This window comes from Erpetoichthys calabaricus, chromosome 13 (assembly GCF_900747795.2).
Source record: "Erpetoichthys calabaricus chromosome 13, fErpCal1.3, whole genome shotgun sequence".
NCBI classification, from domain to species: Eukaryota; Metazoa; Chordata; class Cladistia; order Polypteriformes; family Polypteridae; genus Erpetoichthys; species Erpetoichthys calabaricus.
Genome location: NC_041406.2, coordinates 22,825,185 through 22,837,799, shown reverse-complemented (window position 1 = coordinate 22,837,799; position 12,615 = coordinate 22,825,185). Strand labels below are relative to the sequence as shown.

Genomic DNA, 12,615 nt, shown 5'->3' with positions numbered 1-12,615 from the left:
TCCTGCAGCGGTGTAGCTGTTCCCTTCCTTCAACATATCCAAAACTTTTACCTTTTCTGCAGTCATTTGCATCTTCTGTTGGCACTTGGACACGGCCCTTGAAGCAGGAGCACGTTAATGCTGAATGAGTGAGATGAGACTTCCTGGTTAATGCAGCACTCCATCGCTGAGCCAACTGTGTGCTCTGATTAGGTAGCTTCTCAGTCATCCGCCAATAGCGTCCCTTGTATAAAATCAACTGGGCAAACCAACTGAGGAAGCATGTACCAGAAGTAAAAAGACGCATTGTCTGCAGAAACCCGCGAAGCAGCGAAAAATCCGCGTTATATATTTAGATATGCTTACATATAAAATCCGCGATAGAGTGAAGCTGCGAAAGTCGAAGCGTGATATAGCGAGTGATTACTGTATTATTAAAAGTTAAACTATTTTGGCTACGCCTGTATGTTTTTGTTTTTTTTTTTTTTTAAATATATTTAATTACAAATATGTATCAAACAACAAAAGCAATGCATAAGATAAATCCAAAAGTGCAATGAATTTTATTGGTACACACATTACAAGTTATATTCCAATAGATGGTTAATTGCAAATGTTAAAATTGATACACCAAACTGTTCTACTGATTTCAGTTTCAGTACATACTGGTATAATATACTAGCATGTACTTTTCAGATTAAGACATATTAAACATACAGTAGTACTGATTAATTATATACAATGGTAGAACTCTTACCTGTTGAAAAGCTTGCCAATACTCTGGTGGTCAAACAATTCTGACAGCAGGTATTCACTTCTCTTGAACCAATAATATTACAGGGTCTGTCCTCCTTTCCCCCAATCCAACCAATTCGTTAACGGACTCACAACACAACCACTGCTAATCAAACACAGCACAAGACCAAGCTTGTTCATATCCCACCTTTGCATCAACCACATTGCATTCTGGGAAATGATCTTAAAGGGGCAGGCTCACACACAGGTCACATCCAAGTCCAAACAAACACACATTAATATACAGTCAAAAAAAAAAATCAAAAATTTCCCAATTTTAGATTGTGTTAGCCTAGATCAATTTGATGCCACTGTGACCCTTATGAGGGACAAATGAATAGCTGGCAAAACAATTATACAGAAAATGTAAAATGCCCTATAAATGTTCAATGTGTTGTTTTGCAAGTATTAGCTTAACTTTAGAATACCACACATTACAAAAGTAATTTGTAATGCTAATCTTTAGCTAAAGTAATGCTGTTTTCACTTTTTCAATGGAAGGGTTGGCCCCTGCCTTGCACTTTACACTGCAGAGATGGGATGTGACTCAAATGATCGTGCCAGGTTAGATTATAGATGGAGAAGGGAGTACATCCCTATGCATCTGCAATAGGGGGTAAAAAAAATCAAAGTGTATCCAACACCCTCAAATTGTGTAACACAGGTGTACATTCTAAATGCAGGAGTACACAGATCCCTGAACTTAGCAGCTCAATCTTCTCTTACACAATAACCTGTTTTTCTACAGGATACAGTTTTGTACTACAACCTGCTCTTAATGTTAACAAATCAAAAACCAAGACATTTACAAGAAAGGTCATTTAAAAGCAAAGAAGAGAACCAAGGACAAAAGGAACCGTCTTTATCTAAGGAATACAACATACAAATTCACCATTTTGCTTTTCAGAACCAGCTAATGGAGGAGGAAATAAAATAGAATATGCTTGTTTAGCTGAACCATTTTATGAATTCAGAAATATACCAGAACCATACTCAGCAGCACTTAGTCCTTTAGGACAAAACTTAACTACTCACACTAAAATAAATATTTTGTGCTATTTTTACAAGTTAAGGCATACTTTGAAGAAGGTAATGCATTTGTTTTTACATAGCAGATGGGAATAAGAACATGGAAATTAAATGTAGACTGAAGCTCACCCTTTTTCTGACAGGAGCTAAATTTAAACATGCGTTTTATTTCAAAATAGAACAGAAAAACAAAAAAAGCAACGAGAACAGGCATGACACCTAACAGACCATTATCTATATATTTATAATAAAAAATGTAAAAATCCATAATATAGGTTATATTTACAAATATGTACACATACAATTTATGTGCACACACAGACACAGACACGTACATACATACATAAATACATACAGACCAAGGGTGTCCAACTCCAGTCCAGGTGAGCTGCAATGACAGCAGGTTTTCCTTCCTGCCACTTTTGTAATCTGTGACCAATTTTTGCTGTTATATTGACTTTCCTTCATTTTAATTGCTGTTGTTTTTTTTAAGACTAAGACTTCCAAGTTGATTTTTCCCCATTAAATAGATGGCAAACAATATGTGAATCGAGCCAACAAATGACCAGCTAAGTCAGTATGTCAAACTCCAACCAATTTCACTCCAACTAGTTCCTTAATCTGAAGCCAACTCTTGATGTTAAATAAACTATTTGATTTAATAGCCTGTTGCCACTCTCAATCTGCCACACCGGACATTTCCAAAACTGTTAATTTTCTCCCCACAAACTAACAGTGCAATCTAATGTTTTGGTGACCAGTGCAGATCAATATTACTGAGACCTTCATCTGTCTTTATTTATAAATATTGTAGGAGGATACAGGTTAGATGGTTATGTGCTGTTCACTTTGTTCTTTATTTAGCAGTCAAACAAAAGTACAACAAACAATTAAGGGGTAAAAAAAAAAAAAAAAAATGTTCACTAATCAAAGTGGTTGGAACTAAAAACTGCAGCCACTGCAGCCCTCCATGATCTGAGTTAGGTAACCTGATCCAAGGCAGTATTTGATCTGAAAGGCAACATTTAGCGAAGTAACATTCAATTGATACAAACTTACATTTTAAAAACAAATGCACAGGTAACCTAAAAGAACGTGACAGGTAAGTCTTTATTCTTCTTTAGCATATTAGAAACTAGTTTAAAAAAAAAATTACATCTAAGAATATAAAGTAGTATCTCTTTGACTGCTTTCTAAAATGTTTCAGAATTAATAATATATTCTAGCAAGGGGTGCTATAAAGATAAATATTGCTATTTGTGAAAATCCATAGTTGTGCTATGCTATGGAAAAAAACTCTATTTAAGGATGAAATCACTAAATTAATACTCACACCAATGTGCATACTGGAAATCTACAGTTATCCACTCTTACAGCTTTCAAAGTCTAGAAAAAGGTAGTATCTTAATCTCCATGGATAAATGGCAGCCATCATAGGCAACATATTTTTTAATAAATTAGTATGTGATCTGAGAGTTTACTTCTATCATAAAATAAATACCCTAACTTAATTTAACCAAATAAAAAAAAAAAAACAGTAATTGCAGTAGATCTGTGATTGTATGGTCAAGTATTCAGTAGGATATTACTTACCAGAAGGAGTAATCCGACTAATGTTACTTTAGATGGTATGGAATTGCTTAGTGCTTTTTGGACCACAACAGTTTAGTTTTGAACTTTCAAATTCCACTAATGACACCATGTAACCAGTAACCATAAGCAAGTCAGTTCACCTGCCTGTGCTACTATTGGAAAAACAAAAGAAACCAGTTACATTTCAAATAGTGCAAGTTGCCTTGGATAAAGGCATTAGCCAAATATGTAAATGTAGGTTCACACAGCAGCAGCATAAGACAAATTTAAATAGAAAACAAAAAGACATGTAACTTTAGGTGTACACTAATTGTTTCAACATCTGATAAGACAAACATACAATGAAGACTGATCATAAACTCCAAGACAAACATCACCATCATATCACATGGTTAAAGATCATCAAATAAGTAATTTTGCAACTACAAATACATGAAAAGTTAGCAACACCATGACTAAATTATAACCATCTTTCATACCCACAGGCTAACAAAAAGCATAATTAAATGCTCATTCAATATTTAAATATATTGTAAAGCCTAACACAACACAAATGTTAAACATCATACTAGGGATAATCTCAGCCCAACTAACACAAATTGTTACAGAGGATAATTTTCTTAGAATTCATAATACTCAAAAAAATATTTGGAAACTCAAGTTCAAATCAGCAATCTCAACCTTTTACACACCTTTCAAGGCTTCTGCCTCACAGCTCCATTTTACTGTGTTCAGGCGCTGCCCCAAGAACTTTCTAGACTGAACACTTTCCCATTGTGTGTGTACATATTTTTCCACCAGTACACCACCTTTGTGCACTCCAGCTACCATAAAAAACCTTACACTGGTTCCATTCCAACTAAACTAGTGTGGCGCTGAGGTGTCACCCATTGCATGGCTGCACTCGGGTCCTAACCTGGGGTCCTGAGTTGGTTTGTCATGTGGTGGGTGCGGCAATGTGCTTTATCAGCGCGTGCTCCTAACCTCCTCCTCACACCACTTTTCCTCCCACATCACAATGATGTGCAAGTTGGGTAGACTAGCCACTCTCCATTGGTCCAGCAAGAGTGTTCTGTGAGCATAATTATGCCTCGCAATGGACTGGCACCTCATCCAGAGCAGATTTCTGCCCTCCACCAAATGCTGCTGTAATAAGTTGGACCAATCTAAGATAGTTACTGGGCAGATAGAATCCTAAAATGCATACAGTGATCCCTCGCTATATCGCGCTTCGCCTTTCGCGGCTTCACTCCATCGCGGATTTTATATGTAAGCATATTTAAATATATATCGCAGATTTTTTGCTGGTTCGCAGATTTCTACGGACAATGGGTCTTTTAATTTCTGGTACATGCTTCCTCAGTTGGTTTGCCCAGTTGACTTCATACAAGGGATGCTATTGGCAAGTGGCTGAGAAGCTACCCAACTTACTTTTCTCTCTCTCTCTTGCGCTGACTTTCTCTGATCCTGACATACGGGGATTGAGCAGGGGGGCTGTTCGCACACCTAGACGATACGGACGCTCGTCTAAAAATGCTGAAAGATTATCTTCACGTTGCTATCTTTTGTGCAGCTGCTTCCTGAAACGACATGCTGCACGGTGCTTCGCATACTTAAAAGCTCGAAGGGCACGTATTGATTTTTGATTGAAAAACAAACTCTGTCTCTCTCTCTCTCTCTCTCTCTTTCTCTGCTCCTGACGGAGGGGGTGTGAGCTGCCGCCTTCAACAGCTTTGTGCCGCAGTGCTTCGCATACTTAAAAGCCAAACAGCCCTATTGATTTGTTTGCTTTTCTCTATCTATGTGACATTATCTGCTCCTGACGGGCACTCCTTTGAAGAGGAAGATATGTTTGCATTCTTTTAATTGTGAGATGGAACTGTCATCTCTGTCTTGTCATGGAGCACAGTTTAAACTTTTGAAAAAGAGACAAATGTTTGTTTGCAGTGTTTGAATAACGTTCCTGTCTCTCTACAACCTCCTGTGTTTCTGCGCAAATCTGTGACCCAAGCATGACAATATAAAAATAACCATATAAACATATGGTTTCTACTTCGCGGATTTTCTTATTTCGCGGGTGGCTCTGGAACGCAACCCCCGCGATGGAGGAGGGATTACTGTATAAGGTGACATCTGTGACTTAGTCTAAACAAGGTCACCTCCTTTAATGGAAACATGTTTTATATTGACAGTAATCATAACAGTTGCTATTTTTTTGTCCATAGACTTGTTTCTGACTATCAAAAACCAATTTATCAGTACAGCAGTCTTTGAAATTAGATTTCTGGATTTGCCTTCATGGAGGGGGGAAAAAAAATCCCTCTTCATCTTTTATCTTTGACTTTGCCAAGTACCATTGTCTTCAACAGAAGAACTTTTTAGTTTTAAGAATAATCCTTGTTAGACGACTCACATACCAGACCGTCTCAGGCTTACTCTCACAACAGGCCAAATGACCTTAACATTAGACCTGAGCGTTACTCGGGCCGTGAAAACCGTGCAAACGTGTTAGTCCTGAGTGTCACTTGGGCAACTGTACAAATGCATCTTGCGTGTTAGAATCAAGAATCACTTAGGCTGTAAATGTGCTGTCAGAGCTGCTGTCTTTGAAGAGATTATGAAGTGCAGGTTTTCACTAATTATGAAATATCAGCACTTTACCAACAATGAAGACTTTGAATAGAATACCCATCCAGCACCCAAAATGAAGAAAATTTGGGAGATACATCAAGCCATCGTAGCAAAATTTCTGAGCATTTACATTCTGGACTGTGATGTCAGCATTGTTGAGTCTCGCGGCTCATAAGGGCAGACTGTCATGAATACGGTACATTGCATCAAAAAGAGCAAGATTTAGCATAATGTTTTACAAGCGTTGTGAATCTAAAATGGGATACATTTGGAATTCAGTTCTGTACACAGGGAAAGTGACAATGTTTGATCCGAAATACAATCAAGTATGGCTTGGCTACGTCATTGGTGCAGACTTTGATGGATACTCTGCTGGATCAAGGTTACCGTGTAACCATGGACAAACTTTATACTTCGCCAGAGTGGACATAATTTCTGCAAAAAAAAGACTGACACATATGGAACAGTGCGTCCTAACCATGGCATGCCTGAAGACTTTGGCACAGCTAAATTACAGCAAGGTGCGCTCGTCGGTTGGCAAAAGGGTAAAGTGCTTGTGCTGAAATGGAAAGACAAGAAGGATGTTGGTCTTTTTAGTACTGTACATAATTGTAGCTATGGTCACTGTACAAGCAAAAAGCAGGTTACAAAGCCTTGTGCTGTGGTCGACTACAATAGCACGATGGGTGGCGCAGGTCGTGCGGCTTAAGAATTGACTTTCTCTCCCATTATGCAGGAGCAACAAAAGAAATACTACAAAAAGACAATGTTTCATCCAGTGGAACAGTGCATTTGGAATGCATTTGTCTTATACAAACAAAGCTGGCGAAACAGCATCTCATGCAAAACTTTACATGCCAGCTTGTAGAACAAATCATTGCCACACATCCACCGTTCACACTACCGCTAAAGAGACGCGGTCAACCCAACTGTGAAGTTGGATTGTGTCTCACCATGCTTTAAGATTTACCACTCATATTGAGATTATATACTATTTTGGCATCATTAGTAGTATTATTACTGTTATTTGTGTTAGTTTATTTCATATTAATTATATTAATCATTACTATTATTCTTGTGTCGTTATACTTTGAGATTTAATAAAAATGTAATTTTTCATGCCAAAAAAAATGTGATGCTTTTTAAATGTTTTTTTGGAATAAAATGCAACACTAAGGAGGTTAAAGAGTTGTCAGGAATCAAAACAGATTTATACTTCTATTTTTTGGCAGAAAAACAAAATTTATACCTAGATATGTCATTTTTATATCAGGAACAAAAGAACCAAGGTTTCCAAAGGCATTAAGCTGCTAACCTGCAACCCCCACCAAGCCTTCAGACAAACAGTCTTAAATTATCACCAGCATTTCCCAGAATAACAAAAATCCATGTAAGGAAATCTCTGCAATACAAAATACAATAAAGCCATTTGTTAATTTCTTACACAACTTGCAGAGAAAATTTGGTGTTGATGGCAGGATTGGCACTCCAGCCACTGGGGGAAAAAAACAAACACACACCACACCTCACACTGTTCAGTTGCACGGCTGCACTCTCATCTCAATCTGGGTGGTTTGCCGTGTGGTGGGTGTGGCAACACACTGTAATCAGCGCCGGCTCCCAACCGTCTCCACCTCCTCACAAATCGTTTATTCTTTGATCACATTAAAACAACAGTTCTTTACCAGAGCTCATAACATCAGGATCACACATTGGTAAAATACCAGCCATAATGTCTATGATAACTATACTGTATTTTTTCCCACAACAATTTAACACACTGACTGCCATGGTGACAATTGGTAAATTTGTTCCTGAAGTTAATTTTAATGTACTAATTAAATGCATTTTTGTTGTTGACTAAAACCTCACAAAAAAAAAAATATAAATAAATACATACATACATACATATACTTTCTCTAAAATTTTTACTTAGCTGTTAGTTGGCACATGGAATAGGAAATTCTCCCAACTTGTAACTGTCAGTCAATATGTCAGGTAATGGGAATAAAACTGAACATGAGGCATACCTCAGAACAGACGATTTTTATTTCCTTTAATCCATTCTTGTTCTGATGGCACCGGAGAGCTAGCGACACATCGCATACTGGGCAAATGAGCTTTAATCCGGCCCTCTATTTATGTTCTAAACCTGCTTTAGTCCAAGTAGAGCTGCAGGGAAGCTGAAACCTATCTCAGCAAGCATGGGTTGAAATGGAGAAAAGTTCTGTTCCCATTAATGATAGAACAGTTGTTAATTTCCGTCCGGTTGCCAAGGCAATATTATTTTTCATTATGTAAAGCACTTTGAGCTACTGTTTGTATGAAAATGTGCTATATAAATAAATGTTGTTGCTTTTTATTAACGTTATCAACATATTAGCCTTTTAATTTATTGTGTATACAAAATTGAGCACCGAACATGCTGTTACTGCCTGTGTTGCATTTATTTTTGAAGAGATTCAAAAGAGGGAAAAATATGAAAACAAAAAAGTTAAGCATTTAAAGCTATAGTAGAAATATATATTTTAAAACATTTACAATAATTTCTAAACCATGCTGCTGTGCTTTTCTGAATGCAGAATAAGAGGAAAAAAATACCAGTTAACTAAATCAGATCAATTATCATCACTTACGTTGAATCAGGTTGGAACAAAAACCTGCAGCCACAGGGAGTCCCTGGGACAGAGTTTGGGAACTACTGCACTGTATAACCAAGGTGTGGAACACACAGTGAAACCCAACCATGCATTTTCAAACTTGCTTAATCCCATCAATTTCTTTCAACATCTGTTGCAATGCAGGATCAAAATATACAGTCATGGCTGAAAGTTTGTGAACTCGTTGCTTTTTTTTTTTTTTTTTTTTTTTTAAATCAGAATGTGCCTCTTGTTAATTGAAAACCACCAATTTGAGTATTTTCAAAGAAAATGTCCATGCAGCAAAGTAATATACAGAACAAGATACAGTATACAGAAATTGTGACGGTGCAAAAATAAGTTGACCTCTTAGTTGTATGACTTGCATCGAGACAAAGAAGGAAGGATCATGTGGGTCAAAGTCATGGTGTGAAAAAATTAACAAGCAAAACAATAAAACTGAACAACTGAAATTATGGGTTACGGACAAGCAAACAAAGTAATACAAAAAAAACAAAAACTCTCCCTACTTGTGCTACACATTATGTCTTGAACCAAGTAAATATCATTAGAACTGTGGGAAAAAGTAGTAGATGCTCATCAGTCAAGCATAACAATGCCATTTCAAAAAGACTTGGGCCCCATAAAATCACTATTAAAAAAAAAAAATCAGTGTACAAATTAAGGATATTGAAAACAATAGAGATCATGCCAAAACATTAAGTTAAAAAGTCCTCCTAAAATTTCACCCTGAGCCACAAAGAAAATAATGAAAGTGGCAAAACACAAACCTAAGCATAGTACATACGAGGGTTGTCTGGGTTCCGCGCGGAATCACTCGAAATAAGTAGCCAAGGATTTTTTTTTCTATTTTCTCATGTACTTCGATCCTTTTTAAACTTTTTCCAAGTATTCACCACCAACATCAATGCACTTTTGGGTTCTTCTGACCCACGCCGCAAAACACTCACGAAAGGCTGTCTTTGGGAGGTTGTCCAGCTGTTCTTTGACAGCTGCAATCAGTTCCTCTCGAGTTTCGAAGTTGTGGCCTCGCAGGGGTTCTGTCACCTTTGGGAAGAGCCAAAAGTCACATGTTACAAGATCAGGTGAGTAGGGTGGCGGGTTCAAAACGTTGACACCACTGTCTTCTATGAAATGCTTCGTCACATTAGCCGTGTGGGCTAGCGCATTGTCATGAAGCAAAAAGTGCCTTCGCAAGTTCTTGGACCGGCCTCTAGCCATCGCAGAAAAAACGTCAGGCAGGCACTGAGTGGTGTACCACTCAGAGGTGACAGTTGTAACCTCCATCAGCGGAATTGATGCGACAATGCCATCGATGTTGAAAAAGATGGCAAACATGGTGCGTTCCACCGAGTAGATTACACCATCAGAAAAGTCGTAAAAAATCATCACTCGAAAGTCACGCATGCACGGAGTCGGGAGCTTCGCCGCTAGCGCCAGCTGCGCACTCTCAGTTCGTTTGCTTCTCGTGTTCATTCTGAAGGACGAGAGGGAGCAAAACATTTGAACAAAAACATGCAACCACTTGCATAATCCCTCTACACAGCAGGATAGGTTTCGACAGGCTGACACTCGACAAACGATAAAATTCCGCGCGGAACCTAGACAACCCTCATACTTCTGGAAAGATCGGAGTACAACATAAACAGGATAGGTGCATTTCCATAATGCTGTGCTTTTTGAACTGAAGACAGGACTCTTGACCAATGAATGAGTGACAGAGGCAGATCTTCAAGTATTATGGGAATGTGCCTTTCCTTTTAAGGTGTAACATGATTTTTTTTGAATATATTAACATTGTACCAAACAATGCATGCATTTTCATAAATTTTATGTCCCAAATCAAGGATGCATACAAACAGAAATTGCCATGAAAGTTTAGGAATAAATTAAAGGTTGACCTACTTAAAAAGCAATGTATGCATCAACATGGGTACTGCCCCTCCCCCAGAGGCAAACTCAGACTTCTGACACTTAAACATTAAAAGGTGCACCCTGTCGGTTCTAGCCATTTACATTCTAGAGAAAAAAAAAAGTCAGCATGTCTTTCTACTTTTATTTCCTTTTTCTGTCTTTTTTTCCCCAATGTCTATAAAAAAGTCACAAGGTCAGTCACTGAATATTGCAGGCACTGATTTAAGAAAAGCTTCTGCCATGGTCAGCTTGCTTGCTCACACAAGTAAGATCAAGCAGTTCTTCGTTTATTATATATATATTCCCAAGAAATACAACAAAAATGTTTATAAAGAAACCATCGGTTGACATCTGACTTTTTTTCACCCGATGACTTTTATATAAATAACCGTATATTTTAATTTGACTGTAAATATGCATATTGGTGTTGGATTAGTACAAAAAAAATTAATTTCGGTATCAACAACAGCTTTCGGACCTCAGTGCCAGTACAGAGGCAAATGATAACTTCCCCATGCCCGCCCATGGTCTCAAAGCATCTTCAATACTCCTCTGCACTCTTCAAATCAATAGAGAGGGCAGAGTGGTGGATATACGGGCTTTGGAGTCTCCAGCACACCAATTTATAATCTCGTGGTGAATCAAGCCAAATGTAATATGAGCGTGGGAGTTGCGATCGGGTTAATAAACGACTGAGCCAGAGAGGCTTCAAAAACTATTTACTTCCGGTACCGATAAACCGCACAACATGAATTGATATGCATTACACAGTGGAATACGTATTTATTCATTTAAAATTTTAAATCAAATGTGGCTTATTGTTTTACAGTTTTGAAGTTGTAATCTACCCGTCATAAACCGGCAAATCTGCTAGTTCAGAACATCGTGATGGCAACTGTGAGGATGTAAAAGATGGGACTGAAAGGGTGTATTTATTTACTTGTCGCACTGGAATATCTGATGATTAATTAAATATCTTCTAATAATTCGATGATTAATTAAATATCATCGTCTAATAAAGTAGGTGTTGACATTTAAGTGATTAACATGGAATTGATATTCAAAAAAAAGACATCCTATAACCTCTAATATCTTAAATAATGACCACCTTGTAGGGTTCATAAACTTTCCAGCATGGTTGCAGTGGGTTGTCACTCACCAAGTAACCTAACGGGCTGTGAATTGGGAAAACTGAGAATAAAAATACATATTAAGGATAAAACTAGCACAAGGTCAAATTTTAAAATCGGCATCAGTAGTTATCAGACCTGGATTCGAACCCGACATCACGTTGCTTTCACATTGGAAGAACACGGCCATAATATAATTTTTATTAATACATCTTAGCCATCCTCCTTAAAAAGAAGGCAACTGAATCATCACTGAATGCAATCAAGATATTCTTAAATTCCTAACTACAGGAGGATTTCAAAGGAATAAAACTTAATGTCGGCCCATGGAGAAATGGATTAGGGTAATAGTTTCAAGCCTTTCATAATGAGGGATTTTTCTAATCACAAGGACGAGTACACGAGACCGAAAGCGTCACACTACTAAAAACAGAGTCATGGCGACATGCACATAGGACGTTGATCGTCCCACCTTCCGTTAAGCCCTTCCTATTTGGAAGATTATAAAGATACGACGACAAAGTGGCACAGTTGAGTTGAGAGAAAAGTCAGTACATTCTTACACATACAAACTGCGAGTTGATTTAAGTCACCAAACTACAGCCACGAGTTTTTACATAATTCTCCAGAGAGCTGTTCTTGATCAAGGTAAAGTCTGTTACAGGCTGACTCTTACAGATCCTAGTACCCGAGGTGAGCAAACATACTTCAGTATCGGCGACGTTAATAACTTACCTTGACGCGGTCCTTCCTTCCGTCCGAGTAAAATCGCTAACATTAGACAACACACTGTGCCACAAGCGTTCTCCTTATTTATAACTCCTTACTTGCACGAACTGACTCTGATAGTTCTCTGTGAAGTGAACTACAACTACAACGATACC

The 12,615-nt window shown here is 37.8% G+C and overlaps 1 protein-coding gene across 3 annotated transcripts in view; it reads right to left on the bottom strand.

The window, feature by feature from the left end:
- slc52a2 (solute carrier family 52 member 2) overlaps nt 1-12,615 on the bottom strand; it is a 69,789-nt gene extending 57,174 nt beyond the window's left edge. For 2 of the 3 annotated variants that reach the window (XM_028818019.2, XM_028818018.2), the window contains exon 1: nt 12,467-12,615. The gene's annotated coding sequence lies outside the window, so the exon portion shown is untranslated. The remainder of the gene's footprint in view (nt 1-12,466) is intronic. The other variant, XM_028818020.2, reaches the window with a different exon arrangement.